Consider the following 16,540-nt stretch of genomic DNA (forward strand, 5'->3'; position numbering starts at 1 on the left):
ATCACACTAAAAAGCTTCTAGACAGCAATGACACAAGTTAGACAACCCTAGAAATGTGCAGAAGGATCACTTGAGCCCAAGAGCCTGAGACCAGCCTGGGCAACACAGTAAGACACCACCTCTACAAAAAGATTTAAAAAATTAGCTGAGTGGGGTGGCACACACCTGTACTCCCAGCTACGCAGGAGGCTGAAGTGGGAGTATCACTTGAGTGCAAGAGACCGAGGATGCTGTGAGCTATGTCCTGTCACTGCACTCTAACTTGGACAAGAGAGAGAGCAAGGCCCTGTCTCAGAAAAAAAACAAAATATACAAAAAGTAAAATAAAAAATTTTAAGCCGGGCACGGCGGCTCACGCCTGTAATCTATCTCAGCACTTTGGGAGGCTGAGGCGGGTGGATCACGTGAGGGCAGGAGTTCAAGACCAGTCTGCACAACATGGGGAAACCCTGTCTCTACAAAAAATACAAAAATTAGCCGGGTGTGGTGGCGGGCACCTGTAATCACAGTTACTTGGGAGGCTGAGGCAGGAGAATCACTTGAACCAGGAAGACAGAGGTTGCAGTGAGCCGAGACCACTCCACTGCACTCTAGCCTGGGCAACAAGGGCGAAATGTCATCTAAAAAAATTAAATAAATAAATAAAAATAAAATAAAAACTTTAAAGTTAAAAATGATAAAACAAAAGTGACAGTGCTGTAAAGTAGCATTTTAAAAGAAATCACAGCTGGGTACAGTAGCTCATGCCTGTAATCCTAATACTTTGGGAGGCTGAGGCAGGAGGAGGATCATTTGAGCTCAGGAGTTCAAGACCAGGCTGAGCAACACAGCAAGACCTTGTCTCTATAAAACATAAAAATTCTAGCCAGGTGCAGTGGCTCACGCCTGTAATCCCAGCACTTTGGGAGGCCGAGGAGGGCGGATCACAAGGTCAGGAGATCGAGACCATCCTGGCGAACACGGTGAAACCCCGTCTCTACTAAAAATACAAAAAAATTAGCCGGGCGTGGTGGCGGGCGCCTGTAGTCCCAGCTCTTCAGGAGGCTGAGGCAGAAGAATGGCATGAACCCAGGAGGCGGAGCTTGCAGTGAGCCGAGATCACACCACTGCACTCCAGCCTGGGCGACAGAGCGAGACTCCATCACAAAAAAAAAAAAAAAAAAAAAACATAAAAACTCAGTAGGGTGTGGTAGTGTACACCTGTGGTCCCAACTACTGGGGGCAGCTGAGGCAGGAAAATCACTTCAACACAGGCGATCGATGCTAGTGAGACGTGAACGCACCAATGCCCACCAGCCTACATAACACAGCAAGACCCTGTCACAAAAAGAATAAAATTTTTTTAAATAAAAGATAAAAAACAGGCCGGGCACGGTGGCTCAAGCCTGTAATCCCAGCACTTTGGGAGGCCGAGACGGGCGGATCACAAGGTCAGGAGATCGAGACCAGGCTGGCTAACACGGTGAAACCCCGTCTCTACTAAAAATACAAAAAACTAGCCGGGCGAGGTGGCGGGCGCCTGTAGTCCCAGCTATTTGGGAGGCTGAGGCAGGAGAATGGCGTAAACCTGGGAGGCAGAGCTTGTAGTGAGCTGAGATCCGGCCACTGCACTCCAGCCTGGGTGACAGAGCGAGACTCTGTCTCAAAAAAAAAAAAAAAAAAAAAAAAAAAACCAAAACACTTCAGGCTGGAAAAGAATTTGGGTGGAGCAGGAACATATTCTTTAACTACAAAACTAACATTTCTTTTTTTTTTTTTGAGATGGAGTCTCGCTCTGTCGCCCAGGCTGTAGTACAGCAGCGCAATCTCAGCTCACTGCAACCTCCACCACCCAAGTTCAAGCGATTCTCCTGCCTCAGCCTCCCAAATAGCTGGGACTATAGGTGTGTGCCACCATACCCGGCTAATTTTTGTATTGTTTTAGGAGAGACGGGGTTTCACTATGCTAGCCAGGCTGGCCTCAAACTCCTGACCTTGTGATCCGACCACCCTGGCCTCCCAAAGTACTGGGATTACAGGCGTGAGCCACTGTGCCCGGGCCCATAATTAACATTTCTAATAGCAATTACAAAACTTCTTTAATATTCTAGTAACTAGGTCCTACTGTCTATTAAGGAGGCCATAGAAAACTTTTCAATTAAGAAATTAAGAAAAAATATTTCTTAGGAAAACTAAGTTTGTTAATTCCTGCAATTTCCAAAAGTAATACACCTAAATCAAGTTCAAAAAAAAAGAAAAATCTCTTTATTAGAACCACAAAAAGAATTAGCCTAATCACCATTAATCAAAAATAACCTTCTCAAATAAATTTAATGACCTCTAAGTTTAGGACTTTTAAAAAACATGTCACATAAAGATTAGGTGTGCGTAGCTCATGCATATAATCCCAGCACTTTGGGAGGCCAAGGCAGGTGGATCACCTGAGGTCAGGAGTTGGAGAACAGCATGGCCAACATGGTGAAACCCCAACTCTACTAAAAATACAAAACCCAGTCGGGAGTGGTGCCGCCTGTAGTTCCAGGTGAGGCAGGAGGCTGCCTGAACCCGGGAGAGTTTGCAGTGAGCCGAGATCACACCACTGCACTCCAGCCTCAAAAAAATAAAATAAAATAAAATAAAATTGGCCGGGCGCAGTGGCTCAAGCCTGTAATCCCAGCACTTTGGGAGGCCGAGACGGGCGGATCACGAGGTCAGGAGATCGAGACCATCCTGGCTAACACAGTGAAACCCCGTCTCTACTAAAAAATACAAAAAAAAAAAACTAGCCGGGCGAGGTGGCGGGCGCCTGTAGTCCCAGCTACTCGGGAGGCTGAGGCAGGAGAATGGCGTGAACCCGGGAGACAGAGCTTGCAGTGAGCCGAGATCCGGCCACTGCACTCCAGCCTGGGTGACAGAGCGAGACTCCGTCTCCAAAAAAAAATAAATAAATAAATAAATAAAAATAAAATAAAATTGGTGGTTTCTAAATTCATCTGAGGCCAGGTGAGGCGGCTCATGCCTGTAATCCCAGCACTTTGGGGGGCCAAGGTGCACAGATCATCTGAGGTCAGGAGTTCAAGACCAGCCTAGCCAACATGGCAAACCCGCTTCTCTACTAAAAATACAAAAATTAGCCAGGCATGGTGGCAAACGCCTGTAGTCCCAGCTACTCAGCAGGCTGAGGCAGAAGAATTGCTTGAACCTGAGAGGCGGAGGTTGCAGCGAGCCAAGACAGTGCCACTGCACTCCTGCCTGAGCAAGACTCTTGTCAAAAAAAAAAAAAAAAAACAAAAAACACTACCTGGGTGTGGTGGTGCACATCTGTAATCCTAGCTACTCAGAAAGAAGGCTGAGGCACAAGAATTGCTTGAACCTGGGAGGCAGAGGTTGCAGTGAGCCAAGATCATGCTGCTGCACTCCAGCCTAGACTGCATCTCAAACAACAAAAAAAGGCAAAAACAAAAACAGTACAGACAGGGAGGAAAAAAAAAAAGCCACAGGAGTGAATTCTCATTCCTTATCACACACATCACCTTATTTCATTCTTACCCAGTATATCCTAAAACATTTCTGAAACGAACACAGGAAGTTATTTCCCCACTACTCAAGATCAGAGACCATTCCTTCAACTGGCACTCATCACCTATTAGATACTTCCAAGCTTAACTAAATTCTCTTTCATTAAAAAATCAAAATAGGCCTGGCGCGGCGGCTCACAGCTGTAATCCCAGCACTTTGGGAGGCCAAGGCGGGCAGATCACAAGGTCAGGAGATCGAGACCATCCTGGCTAACATGGTGAAACCCCATCTCTACTAAAAATGCAAAAAATGAGCCGGGCGTGGTGGCAGGCGCCTGTAGTACCAGCTACTTGGGAGGCTGAGGTACCCGGGAGGCGGAGGTTGCAGTGAGCCAAGATCGCACCACTGCACTCCAGTCTGGGTGACAGAGCAAGGCTCTATCTCCAAAAAAAAAAAAAAGAAAGAAAGCAACACTGGGTTAAGTACTCAGTCTCTAATGCTGCTTAAATTTACTTTTTCCAACTTTCTTGAATTCTGGATTCCATTATTAATCACAGAAAGGTCATCAGGACACAAACAAACCAGAAAGAATCTAATTCAATCAATATTTTCTGAGCACTCTGTGTCCTGGACATTCCTGTAGGCACAAATAACTTCAGATTCAAAGCCCACCCAAATGGTATATGCCATCTCAAGGTGGCAGAGAGGGGTAAGTATTGGTACACAGTTCATAAGCATACCAACTAGAGCACACACATATGTATACACATAACACAAATATAAAACACACTTAGCCTTTGGTGGCAAAAGGTAGAAAAATATCAGAGAGGGCAAAATCATATGTAGTGTAACTAAATCACCCTTACAAAGACACGTTATTTTGCAACAGAGCTTAAGAATTCTAAAATCTGTTCTGGTGCAGTGGCTCACACCTGTAATCCCAGCACTTTGGGAGACCGAGGCGGGTGGATCACAAGGGTCAGGAGTTCAAGACCAGCCTGGCCAAGATGGTGAAACTCCATCTCTACTAAAAATACAAAAATCAGCCAGGTGCGGTGGCAGGTGCCTGTAATCCCAGCTACTCAGGAGGCTGAGGCAAGAGAATCGCTTGAACCCGTGCAACAGAGGTTGCAGTGAGCTGAGATGGTGCCACTGCATCCAGCCTGGGCAATAGAGTGAGATTCCATCTCAAAAAAAAAAAAAAAAAAATTCTAAAATCTGGCCAGTCTCCTGGCTCACACTTGTAATTCTAGCACTTTGGCAGGCCAGGGTGGAAGAATCACTTGAGGCCAGGAGTTTGATACCAGCCTGGGTACACAGGGCAATTCCAGCTGCACTAAATAAATAAATAAATAAAAGCCAAGTGCGGTAAGTCACGCCTGTAATCCCAGCACTTTAGGAGGCCAAGGCGGGGAGATCACCTGAGGTCAGGAGTTCAAGACCAGCCTGGCCAACATGGTAAAACCATCTCTACTAAAAATACAAAAAGTGGCCAGGCATGGTGACGCGCGCCTGTAATTCCAGCTACTTGGGAGGCTGAGGCAGGAGAATGGCTTGAACCTGGGAATGCAGGGAGCCAAGCCCATGCCACTACACTCCAGCCTGGGCAACAGAGCAAGGACTCCATCTCAAGTAAATCAATCTTCCTTCTCAAGCAGGATGTCTCCAGGAACATGAAACAGGTCAACAGTGATTTGCGTCCATACAAAAACATAAATGATTTTGTTCGACAAAACACCTCATTAATATCAATACAAAAAACATCACATTTTTACTAGTTGCCTTATCCAAGAAGTCATTTTCTCCAGGTAGGCGTTGTCATTTTTCCATTCCTACATCATCATTTCTAACATATTCTTGTTTTCACTAACTTTGCTTTTCTTCTCAGTAACCTCATTTTTTTGAGTTTGGTATTTTCAAATTCTATCCTGGAACTACACCATTTGCTAAATCCTGCCACTGATCCTATTCTTACTCGCTAATGAGCCTGCAGTTACCCGCCTCTCACCACCAGGTGGGGTCCTGGACAAATTTAACCAAACCAGATTTTGAACAGAATCACTTCCTAGAAAAAGAGAAAGTTTTAGAAACGTTTCTCAAAAACCCTGTTAATCCACTGTGTAACCTCGATGCAAGTAAAAATTAAGAAGTAAAAATCCTGTCAAATCATCAACTCACAAACACAAAGGCTGATTACCTTATTCCTCATCAACACATATCCGTAAGCATTAACCAATATAGAAGCTGACCTTTACGGCAGACAATAAGGTGTCTGTGCGGTCCCACGGTGACAGTACACAGCGACATGTTCAGGATGACTAAAAATACCTGCCCAAGTTTTGAAGTGCCCTCTTGTTAAATACTCTTAACAGTGACGGCCGGACGAGGGGGCTCATGCCTGTAATCCAGCACTTTGTGAGGCCAGGGCAGGTGTATCACCTGAGGTCAGGAGTTCGAGACCAGCCTAACAACATGGTGAAACCCCCATCTCTAATAAAAACACAAAAAAATTAGCTGGGTGTGGTGGCGCATGCCTGTAATCCCAGCTACTCCGGAGGCTGAGGCAGGAGATTCGCTTGAACCTGGGAGGCGAAGTTGCAGTGAGCCAAGATGGCGCCATTGTACTCCATCACGGGCAACAGTGAAACTCCATCTCAAAAAAACAAAAATAAAAAATAAAAAAAAGGGCCAGCCGCGGTGGCTCACGCCTGTAATCCCAGCACTTTGGGAGGCCGAGTCGGGTGGATCATGAGGTCAGGAGATCAAGACCATCCCGGCTAACATGGTGAAACCCCATCTCTACTAAAAACTACAAAAAAAATCAGCCGGGTATGGGGGCGGGCGCCTGTAATCCCATCTACTCGGAAGGCTGGGACAGGAGAATGGCGTGAACTTGCAGAGATCGCGCCACTGCATTACAGCCTGGGCAACAGAGCAACACTCCGTCTCAAAAAAAAAAAAAAAAAAGTTCAAACATACCATCCCACCCCCACCTCAGACCTGGATTTGGGTTACCTAGGTGGAAAACTGATGAAGGTGATGGGTACCACTATTCGTTTGAAACTGTCCAAATCAGTTAATAGAAAGGAATTACAGACTTGCTTAAAAATGAAAGCTAATGTATGCCACTTAGTTACAGGTATCACACTGTAATACCATATCCTTATTTCAGTCTTTACAATATTCAACAATACTCACCACCTAGTGTTCCGGAAAAACTGTCCTACAGCCAGAATTACTTCCCAAACCTAACACTTTCATATCCAGAAGAAAATAAGTTTTAAAACACTGATGTTTTGAAGAAAGTGTTGAACTCATCTCAAATTCTTTAAGAGCTTTGCCCTCTGAAATTCCCAACTTTCTCATGTTCCACAGTACAGACTAAGCCTAGTTAGGCATTTTTCAAAGGTTCTCAATCCTTTTGTTCTCCCACTTCCTGTCAAGTCTCCACATCTACCAATTTAAGGCAACTTACTTCCCAAATTTCACATCCAGAATAATCCATAAACACCCACAGCTCATTAAAGTGTGCATAAAAAATATTCACCCCTTTATCACAGAAGGCAGAAAGAAATGTGAAAGAACCAACTTCAAAGGAGCTTAAGGCTCTCAGAAGTGGAAACAAGTCTGCAGTCGGCCGGGCGCGGTGGCTCACGCCTGTAATCCCAGCACTTTGGGAGGCCGAGGCAGGCGGATCACTTTAGGTCAGAAGTTCGAGACAAGCCTGGCCGACACGGTGAAACCCCGTCTCTACTAAAAATACAAAAATTAGTCGGGCGTGGTGGCGAGCAGCCGTAATCCCAGCTACTCAGGAGGCTGAAGCAGGAGAATCGTTTAAACCTGGGAGCTGGAGGTTGCACTGAGTGGAGATCGCGCCACCGCACCCTGGCCTGGGCAATAGAACAGACTTCGTCTCAAAAAAAAAAAAAAAGTTTGGAGTAAACCCAAAAAGAAAACATGACGGATGGACAGGCGGAGTAGTAAGGTGGATGCATATAATTCCTTTCAGAAACCATGAATCGTTCTGATATGCAACATTATTTGGAAAAGTGCGGTTAAACACGAAGCAGCAGCAACCAAGATTTAGTAGTTAAAGTCTGTTTACTTTCCTTTCTTCGGTCTTTAGTCTTAACTTTTCTACTAAATCAATAATTTGGCTTAACTTGTAGCCACAAATCCTTACTAAATTCGCAACTCATATTAACAAAAACGTTAAAAATTACAAAGAGCTCCGCTCAGCCTACTCTTCCCAAACAGGCTGAAGCCTCTGAGCTCGCAGGCGGCATCCCTTCGGTGGTGGCACGATCGTTCTACTCGGGCTCCTTCCTGCCTCGTTTACGTGAGAAAATTAGTACAGAAGTTTACGTCTGACTAGAAAACCCATCCTTTTTAAAAAATGCGCTAGCGCCAAAACCTTTCTCGAGCCAACATACGGTTTGCAGTTTATACTTCGTGTGTCACTGACCTTCCTCAGTTGGGTAAGAGTTAATATAAACTTGTTACATAAACTTCAGTTGCATCAACTACGGTGCAGATTCTTTAACGCAAAGCAAAGCAGACAGACGTTCTGAATAAGAAACGCAGCCTGCTCTTCCACAAACTTCTCAACAATCCGTCCGGAGTTCTAGAAACAGGGCTCTACGGTCCACCACCTGCTTCTTCTCCCTCCGAACTTGGCGGCACGGCAGCGGCATTCCCGCTCCGCAAGCCACTCGCGTTTCTGGTTTCAGACTCGAGGGAAGGAGCCTTAGAAAGAAGGCGCTCCACGCCTCCCACGCTGCCGGCCCCGCCGAGCCCCAGCCGAGCCCCAGCCGGCCGCTCCCAGGCCGGGCCCCACCCCCAACCGCCGCCGCGGAGGCCGGGCCGCGTTCCGGCAAGGACGCCGGGCGGGGAGGACGCGGCCGGGCGGCCCCAGCCCCCAGCCCCGGCCCCGGCCTCGGCCCCAGACCCAGAGGACGCCGCCCACCTTTCGCCCCGCAACCCCGGCCACGGCCCCCGCCCCTTCCAGTACTGCCCCGACCGGCGACCCCGGTCACCCCCCACGCTGTTGCCAGGAGCCGGGTTAGGTCCGCCGTCTGCCGGGCGCGCGCAGGGCCCTAGGCGACCTCCCCCGGCCCTCGAAACAGACTCTCACCGAGGACGGAGGCGGCTGGTGGCGGGACGCAGGGGAGGCGGGGTGACTGCCCGAATCTCCTCACAGCGCCTGCACTGCTGCGCTGGTGGTGGCGGCGTCTCCTCGCGCTTTCCTTTCTCTCCTTTCTCCGACAACAAACAGGAAATGCGTCACGCGGCGGCGGCACAGCGACGTTAACTTCCGCCCGGCCCTGACGCCGCGCATGTGCAGTTTCCACTGCCCAAAACGCGGGCCCAGCCTCGGAGGCGCCCGCCCCGCCTTCGCGAAGGTTCTCGGCTCTTCCGCCGCCCCGAAGAGGCCGGGAGACTGGGGGCGAAGGGGAGGGGAGGGGAAGCCCAGGGCGAGAGGGCGGAGCTCGGGGCCGGGTCCACCGTACCGGGGAGCCCAGAGGCGCGGACGGCGCAGAGAAGGCCCTGAAGATTCCAAACGGCACTGATTGTTCTGGGCGAGAAGGAGCCCATTCTGGAAACCGCGATGTCGTCGCGCCCTTCATCTTCGGCCGGCGGCCTCCGGAGCGCGTCCGCCGCCTCTCGCCCCGCGGTCCTCCCGTGGAGCTGGGTGGCATCTCCCCACAGCGGGACGAAAGCTGGGGCGCGGGCGCGGGCGGAGAAGTCCTCGAAGGGGAGGAAAAAGAAATCAAGCGGCGGCCAGGGAAGGCAAGCGAAGGCACCGGCCCCCGCTCGTCAATTTAGGGAAGGCCTGATACCCTAAGTTCCCCGGCGAACGGGAGTGCGTGGAGACTTCGCCAGGGAATAATGATGGAAGGAAATGGAAGCAAACTGTGGCCGAAAATACCGAAGAAGCTGTTTAGATTGAATCGTGGCAGTTGTTTCCTGAAAACGGGCCGCACTTTGATCGCTGGACTTGAGGTCATCCCCAGACTCGCGAGCTTTTCCCGCGTCCGCAGGGGTTCTGGTTCTAACCCTGGAGATTAATACCACACGCGTGCAGATGGTGACTAGCGGGAGCAGGGAACCTCAGACCCCGCGCAGTCAGACAGGCTTTCATTCCCAGTAACCAAAGGTCCTGTAGATCCAAAGCCTAAAGAGGTCAACAAGCAGTTCCGTGCATGGAGCCTGGCCTGGATCTCCCACTGTCTTCGTTTCCAGCACTCAGCCAGATGTTTGCTACTGTGTTGTCTTCGTAGCCCACCTTATCCTTTCCTTTAAGAAATAAAAATGCCAACCTGGCGTGGTGGCTCACGCCTGTAATCCCAACACTTTGGGAGGCCAAGGCAGGTGGGTTACCTGAGGTTGGGAGTTCAAGACCAGCCTGACACAAGGAGAAACCTCGTCTCTACTAAAAATGCAAAAAAAAAAGTTAGCCAGGCGTGGTGGCGCATTCCTGTAATCCCATCTACTCCGGAGGCTGAGGCAGAAGAATCGCTTGAACCCAGGAGGAGGCGGTTGCAGTGAGCCGAGATCATGCCATTGCACTCCAGCCTGGGCAACAAGAGCGAAACTCTCTCAAAAAAAAAAAAAGAAAAAGAAAAATTCCTTTTTGTCACACCTTTCCTGAACTTCAGATCCTGTGGCATGCTGACGCTGAATTCCGGGGGCCTGCTCAGCCACCTTCTGAACAATGCTTATGAATTCGTGATCGTTTAAGCCTGGGAGATACTCAAAAGACACTTTTAACACTTGAATCACTTTTGGTTTATAATAGCTGGTTAGTAATGAAAGAGTTGGAGAAATGCCACCCCGAATTATGCCGTGTTAAGATACCAATTACTAACTAGTTCACTGATTACCACATTAGTATGCCCTCAAACTGAGGGCACATGGGGACCTGCCAATGCAGGGAGGGGCATTCTCTGAATCCCCCGTTATGTGCGTAAAGACAGATCATCCCAAAGGAACTCAATTGTCTTGACCCCCTTCCTGGAAGTCTCATCAATAGGGAAGAATGAGCCAGTATCACCAGAGAAGAGCACCAAGGGAAGTCAGCTCCACACCCAGATTTTGCCAGAGGCCACCACCTATTCTTCTGAAAGCAAAAATCATTTTCTCTCCCCTGAGCTGCCTGCATCTGCCTCCCCTCTCTTCTATGAAGGGGCTATATAAGCTTCCAGATATCACTGGATTCTGGGATGCCCTAGTACATGTTATAAATTTGTATATTTTTTCTCTTACGATTCTGCCTACTGTCAGCTTAGTTCAGAGACTCAGTTATGAAACCTTCAGAGAGTACAGGAAAAATTTTCCCTCTACACCTGCCTCATTTTAGACAACTGGAACACTTGGTTAATGGCGCTAATTGTTATACTTCAAAATGAAATACTGCCTTTTTTTTTTTTTTTGAGACAGGGTCTTGCTCTGTCACCCAGGCTAGAGTGCAGTGGTTCAATCATGGCTCACTGCAGCCTTAACCTCCTGGGCTGAAGCAGTCCTCCTGCCTCAGCCTCCCAAAGTGCTGGGATTACCAAGGTGAGCCGCTATGCTGGGCTCATTTTTTGTGTTTCTTAAATTTTAATTGTATTACTGCATGTCATTTCTAGCAGATGATCAGTTAGCAAAGGAAAATCTGACTCGATTCTTTGTTCTTTTTTGAGACTGAGTTTCGCTCTGTCATCCATGCTGGAGTGCAATGGCACAATCTCGGGTCACTGCAATTTCCACCTCCCAGGTTTAAGTGATTCTCTTGTCTCAGCCTCTTGAGTAGCTGGGATTACAGGCATGAGCAACCATGCATGACTAATTTTTTGTATTTTTAGTAGAGATGGGGTTTCGCAATGTTGGCCAGGCTAGTCTCAAACTCATGACCTTAGGTGATTGACCCACCTCAGCCTCCCAAAGTGCTGGGATTACAGGCATGAGCCACCGAGCCCAGCCTCTGTTCTCTTTTTTTACTGGCTATATAAATGACTGTTCAAAAGGAAGAAATAATATTTTGTGTTAGTATGGGCATCTCATAATAAAACCTAAAATAATCTCAGCGAAGACTGGAATTTCAGATATGTGCACAGTTTGGCACTGTCACATGTAACCTATCTGCTTGCAGGTTAATGGAGGTTTATTTCCATCTCAGTGTGGACAGACAGTACTGTTATGGGACGTTTTACATTTCAGTAAGTCCCTGTGATTGTGAGCTAATCTTGAAATGTAGACAGCACAGACATGAATTTTACATTGCAAGTGGTAGGCTCACCACAAATAGCTTTTATTTCCCCCTTCGAAAAAGAAATATAGGCCGGGCGCGGTGGCTCACGCCTGTAATCCCAGCACTTTGGGAGGCCGAGGCGGGCGGATCACAAGGTCAGGAGATTGAGACAACGGTGAAACCCCGTCTCTACTAAAAATACAAAAAATTAGCCAGGCGCGGTTTTGGGCGCCTGTAGTCCCAGCTACTCGGGAGGCTGAGGCAGGAGAATGGCGTGAACCCGGGAGGCGGAGCTTGCAGTGAGCCGAGATCGCGCCACTGCACTCCAGCCTGGGCTGGGCGACAGAGCGAGACTCCGTCTCAAAAAAAAAAAAAAGAAAAGAAAAAGAAATACGTGTGTGTGTATATATAAACATATATATATATATATGCTTATTAAAACGTGTGTCAGGCTGGTCACAGTGGTGCACACCTGTAATCCCAGCACTTTAGGAGGCTGAGGCAGGAGGATTGCTTGAACTAGGAATTCCAGACCAGCCTAGGTAACACCATAAGACCCCATTTCTACAAAAAAAAAAAAAAAAAAAATTCTTTTTTTCTGGCACTTTGGGAGGCTGAGGCAAGAAGATTGCTTGAGCTCAAGAGTTCGAGAGCAGCCTGGGCAACTTGGTGAAACCCCGCCTGTAAAAAACATAGCAAGATTAGCCAAGTGTGGTAGCACACGCCTATGGTCCCAGCTCCTCAGGAGGCTGAGTAGGAGGATCACCTCAGCCCAGGGAGGTCCAGGCTTCAGTGGAGCGCCATTGTACTCCAATTTAGGCAATACAGTGAGACCCTGTCTCAAAAATAAATACATAGAAAATTATGACCAGGCACAGTGGCTCACACCTATAACCCAGCTCTTTGGGAGGCTGAGGCGGGCAGATTACAAGGTCAGGAGTTTGAGACCACCCTGACCAACATGGTGAAACCCCATCTCTACTAAAAATACAAAAAATTAGCCCAGCATGGTGGCACATGCCTATAGTCCCAGCTACGCAGGAGGCTGAGTGAGGCAGGAGAATCGCTTGAACCTGGGAGGCAGAGGTTGCAGTGAGCAGAGATCGTGCCTCTGCACCCTAGCCTGGGTGACAGAGCAAGACTCCATCTCAGGAAAAAAAAGAAAACAAAAGAAAAATTTTCTGTGCATGGTGGCACGCACCTATAGTCCCAGCTACTCAAGAGGCTGAGGTGGGAGGATCACTTGAGCACTTGCGACCAGGAGGTCGAGGCTGCAATGAACAGTGATCATGTCATGGCACTGCAGCCTGGGTGCCAGAGTAAAACTCTGTTTCTAAACAAATACATACATAATTTTTAAGAAGCATGTCAATGCAATAAATTTTATCATGAAAAAAAGGAACCAGTACAAAACAAGGTCCCCATCCTGATGGACGTCACATAGCAGTTAGGGAGGACAGGCATAAACACCTTGGAGATTAAATGGTAATATTTAGTTAACTCTTTTGAAACGAGATCTTTCAATGACAAGGATTTATCCCAGAAAAGATTTAAATAGGAGTGAAAAGTCTTTGGAGACTGAGCACGGTGGCTCACACCTGTAATCCCAGCACTTTGGGAGGCCGAGGTGGGCGGATCCCCTGAGGTCAGGAGTTCAAGACCAGCCTGGTCAACATGGTAAAACCTGGTCTCTACTAAAAATACAAAAAGTAGCGGGGTGTGGTGGCGCATACCTGTAATCCGAGCTACTCGGGAGGCCAAGGCAGGAGGATCACTTGAACCTAGGAGGCAGAGGTTGTGGTAAGATGAGATTGCGCCATTGCACTCCAGCCTGGGCAACAATTGTGAAACTCCGTCTCAAAAAATAAAAGAAGGAAAGGAGGAGCATGGAGAATGTGGATGGATTAGGGGTAATGGCTTGCAGGGAGCCCCGGGGGTTGAGGGCAGCTGAAACATTCAAGGCCAAAAGTGGACTGAGAAGCTTCATGGGCCAGCAAGCGCAGAGGCTGCAGAGGCTACAGGGCATCTCTGCCCCTGGGCGGAGGGAAGACGGCCCAGTTCTGACTGGGGCCTGACTGGGGCCAGACTGGAGGCTGAGGAGTGACCACAAGGACCTGAGGCATGGTTCCCTGTGGTGCCCGCATCCCCTGATGCCCAATAAAACTTTAGGGCTGATGACACGCTGACTTTACCCACATCAACAAGCCTCAGCTTCCCTCTCTGTAAAATAGGAAGAAGGATAGCTACAGATAGCTGCTGTACTGGTATCAGAAATAAACAGGGCAGTGTATGAGAACTGTGGTATTTCACACACATATTTATTTAATGTTTCTCTTAATGAAATCCTTGTGCTCAAACCCTCAGAGGAAAGTATGTAAATCAAAACTGTCAGCCGGGTGCGGTGGCTCACGCCTGTAATCCCAACCCTTTGGGAGGCTGAGGCGGGCGGATCACGAGGTCAGGAGATCGAGACCATCCTGGCAAACATGGTGAAGCCCCGTCTCTACTAAAAATACAAAAAATTAGCCAGGCATGGTGGCGGGTGCTTGTAGTCCCAGCTACTCAGGAGGCTGAGGCTGGAGAATGGCGTGAACCCAGAAGGCAGAGCTTGCAGTGAGCCGAGATGGTGCCACTGCACTCCAGCCTGGGCAACAGAGCGAGACTCCATCTCAAAAAAAAAAAAAACTGTCAAAGAATACCTAAGATGTGATTACCTTTGAAGAGTCCTATATGTAAGTGCTTTTACTTGTTACATTTCCTGCCATCAAAATAAATTACCCACTGCTCATTTTAGAAATGTTAGCTTAAAAAAAGAGAAATATTAGCTTAATTCCTGATGATTCAAACACACTAAACAGGAACTTTCTCATGCCTATAATCTCAGCACTTTGGAAAACTGAGGTGGGAGGATGACTTGAGGCCAGCAGTAAAGAACTTTCACTGTATTACAGAATTATTCACATATATTCTTAGAAATCACTTTATCTTATCATCATCAAGATATATTGCTAAGAAAGAAAAAAAGGCAAGGTTTAAAACATTAGAACAGTGTGTGTAGTAAAGAGAGAAAGAAAAAGAACACGCGTTTGTATAAGAAACTCTGCAATTACACTTAAGACATTGGGGAGTGGCGCAGAAAATACAGAGAAGAAGGGGCTGAGGGTAAACTGATATTCACTGAATACATTTTAAACTATATGAATATATTGCCTGTTAAACATATATATGCTTAATAAAAAATATCAAAATGGGTATATATGTTTAATATGTTTTTTAAATATATGTTTAATAAAAATATCAAAATATATATGTTTAATAGACATAAACTTTTTTTTTTTTTGGAGTGGAAGTCTTGCTCCATCATCCAGGCTGGAGGGAAGTGGCATGATCTTAGCTCACTGTTACCTCTGCCTCTGGGGTTCAAGCAAGTATAAGCAATACTGCCACCTCAGCCTCCCAAATAGCTGGGATTACAAGCATGCACCACCACACCTGGCTAATGTTTGTATTTTCAGTAGAGGCAGGGTTTAACTGTGTTGGTCAGGCTGGTCTCAAACTCCTGACCTCAAGTGATCCACCTGCCTCAGCCTCCCAAAGTGCTGGGATTACAGGCGTAAGCTACTACACTCGGCCTGTTCTATTCTTTTAACTTTTCTTTGGCTTTAAAATTATTTTGGCAGGTTCGGTGGCTCACACCAGCACTTTGGGAGGCCTAAGTGGGCAGATCACAAGGTCAGGAGTTTGAGACCAGTCTGGCCAACATAGTGAAACCCCATCTCTACTAAAAATACAAAAAATTAGCCAGGTGTGGTGGTGTGCACCTGTAATCCCAGCTACTCGGGAGGCTGAAGCAGGAGAATCTTGTGAACCTGGGAGGCGGAGGTTGCAGTGAGCCGAGATTGTGCCATTGCACTCCACGCCAGCCTGGGCGACAGTGTGAGACTCTGTCTCAAAAAAAAAAAAAAAAAAAATGTTTTTAGGCAGGGTGCGGTGGCTCACGCCTGTAATCCCAGCACTTTGGGAAGCTGAGGTGGGTGGATCAATTGAGGTCAGGAGTTCGAGACCAGCCTGGCCAACGTGGGGAAACCCTGTCTCTACTAAAAATACAAAAATTAGCCAGTCGTGGTAGTGCACGCCTGTAATCCCAGCTACTTGGGAGGCTGAGGCAGGAAAATTGCTTAAACCTGGTGGGTGGAAGTTGCAGTGAACAGAGATGACGCCACTGCACTCCAGCCTGGGTGACAGAGCGAGACTCTGTCTCAAAAAAACAAACAAACAATAAGAAACAAACAAAACTTTTTTTTAAGTTGCAGAGGTGGGGGATGGGCATAAGAGCAGAAAACTGTTAGGGGTTAGTCCTGAGAAGCAGAGAAGGAAAGAGGAATTTTTTTTTTTTTTTTTTCTGAGACAGAGTCTCACCCTGTCACGCAGGCTGGAGTACAGTGGCGCAATCTCAGCTCACTGCATCCTCTACCTCCTGGGTTCAAGTGATTCTGATTCTCCTTTCTCAGCCTCTTGAGTAGCTGGGACTACAGGCGTGTGTGCTACCACGCCTGGCTAATTGTTTTGTATCTCTAGTATCTTTAGTTTCACCATGTTGGTCAGGCTGGTCTCGAACTCCTGACCTTGTGATCCGCCCACCTCGGCTTCCCAAAGTGCTGGGATTACAGGTATGAGCCACCGCACCTGGCTGGGAACAGGAATTTTCACACATTGTCCTTTATACTTCTTGTTTGAACCTCATGCCATGGGAATGTATTCACATATAGAATAAATAGACCAAGAGGAGATGTGGAGTGGAAAGGGTGA

The 16,540-nt window shown here is 47.6% G+C and overlaps 1 protein-coding gene across 2 annotated transcripts in view; it reads right to left on the reverse strand.

The window, feature by feature from the left end:
* Positions 1 to 8,790, reverse strand: part of LOC105474977 (DnaJ heat shock protein family (Hsp40) member B6) — an 84,076-nt gene extending 75,286 nt beyond the window's left edge. For both annotated transcript variants that reach the window (XM_011729931.2, XM_011729929.2), the window contains exon 1: positions 8,633 to 8,790. The gene's annotated coding sequence lies outside the window, so the exon portion shown is untranslated. The remainder of the gene's footprint in view (positions 1 to 8,632) is intronic.
* Between the last annotated feature and the right edge of the window lie 7,750 nt (positions 8,791 to 16,540).

This window comes from Macaca nemestrina, chromosome 4 (assembly GCF_043159975.1).
Source record: "Macaca nemestrina isolate mMacNem1 chromosome 4, mMacNem.hap1, whole genome shotgun sequence".
Taxonomy (NCBI): Eukaryota; Metazoa; Chordata; class Mammalia; order Primates; family Cercopithecidae; genus Macaca; species Macaca nemestrina.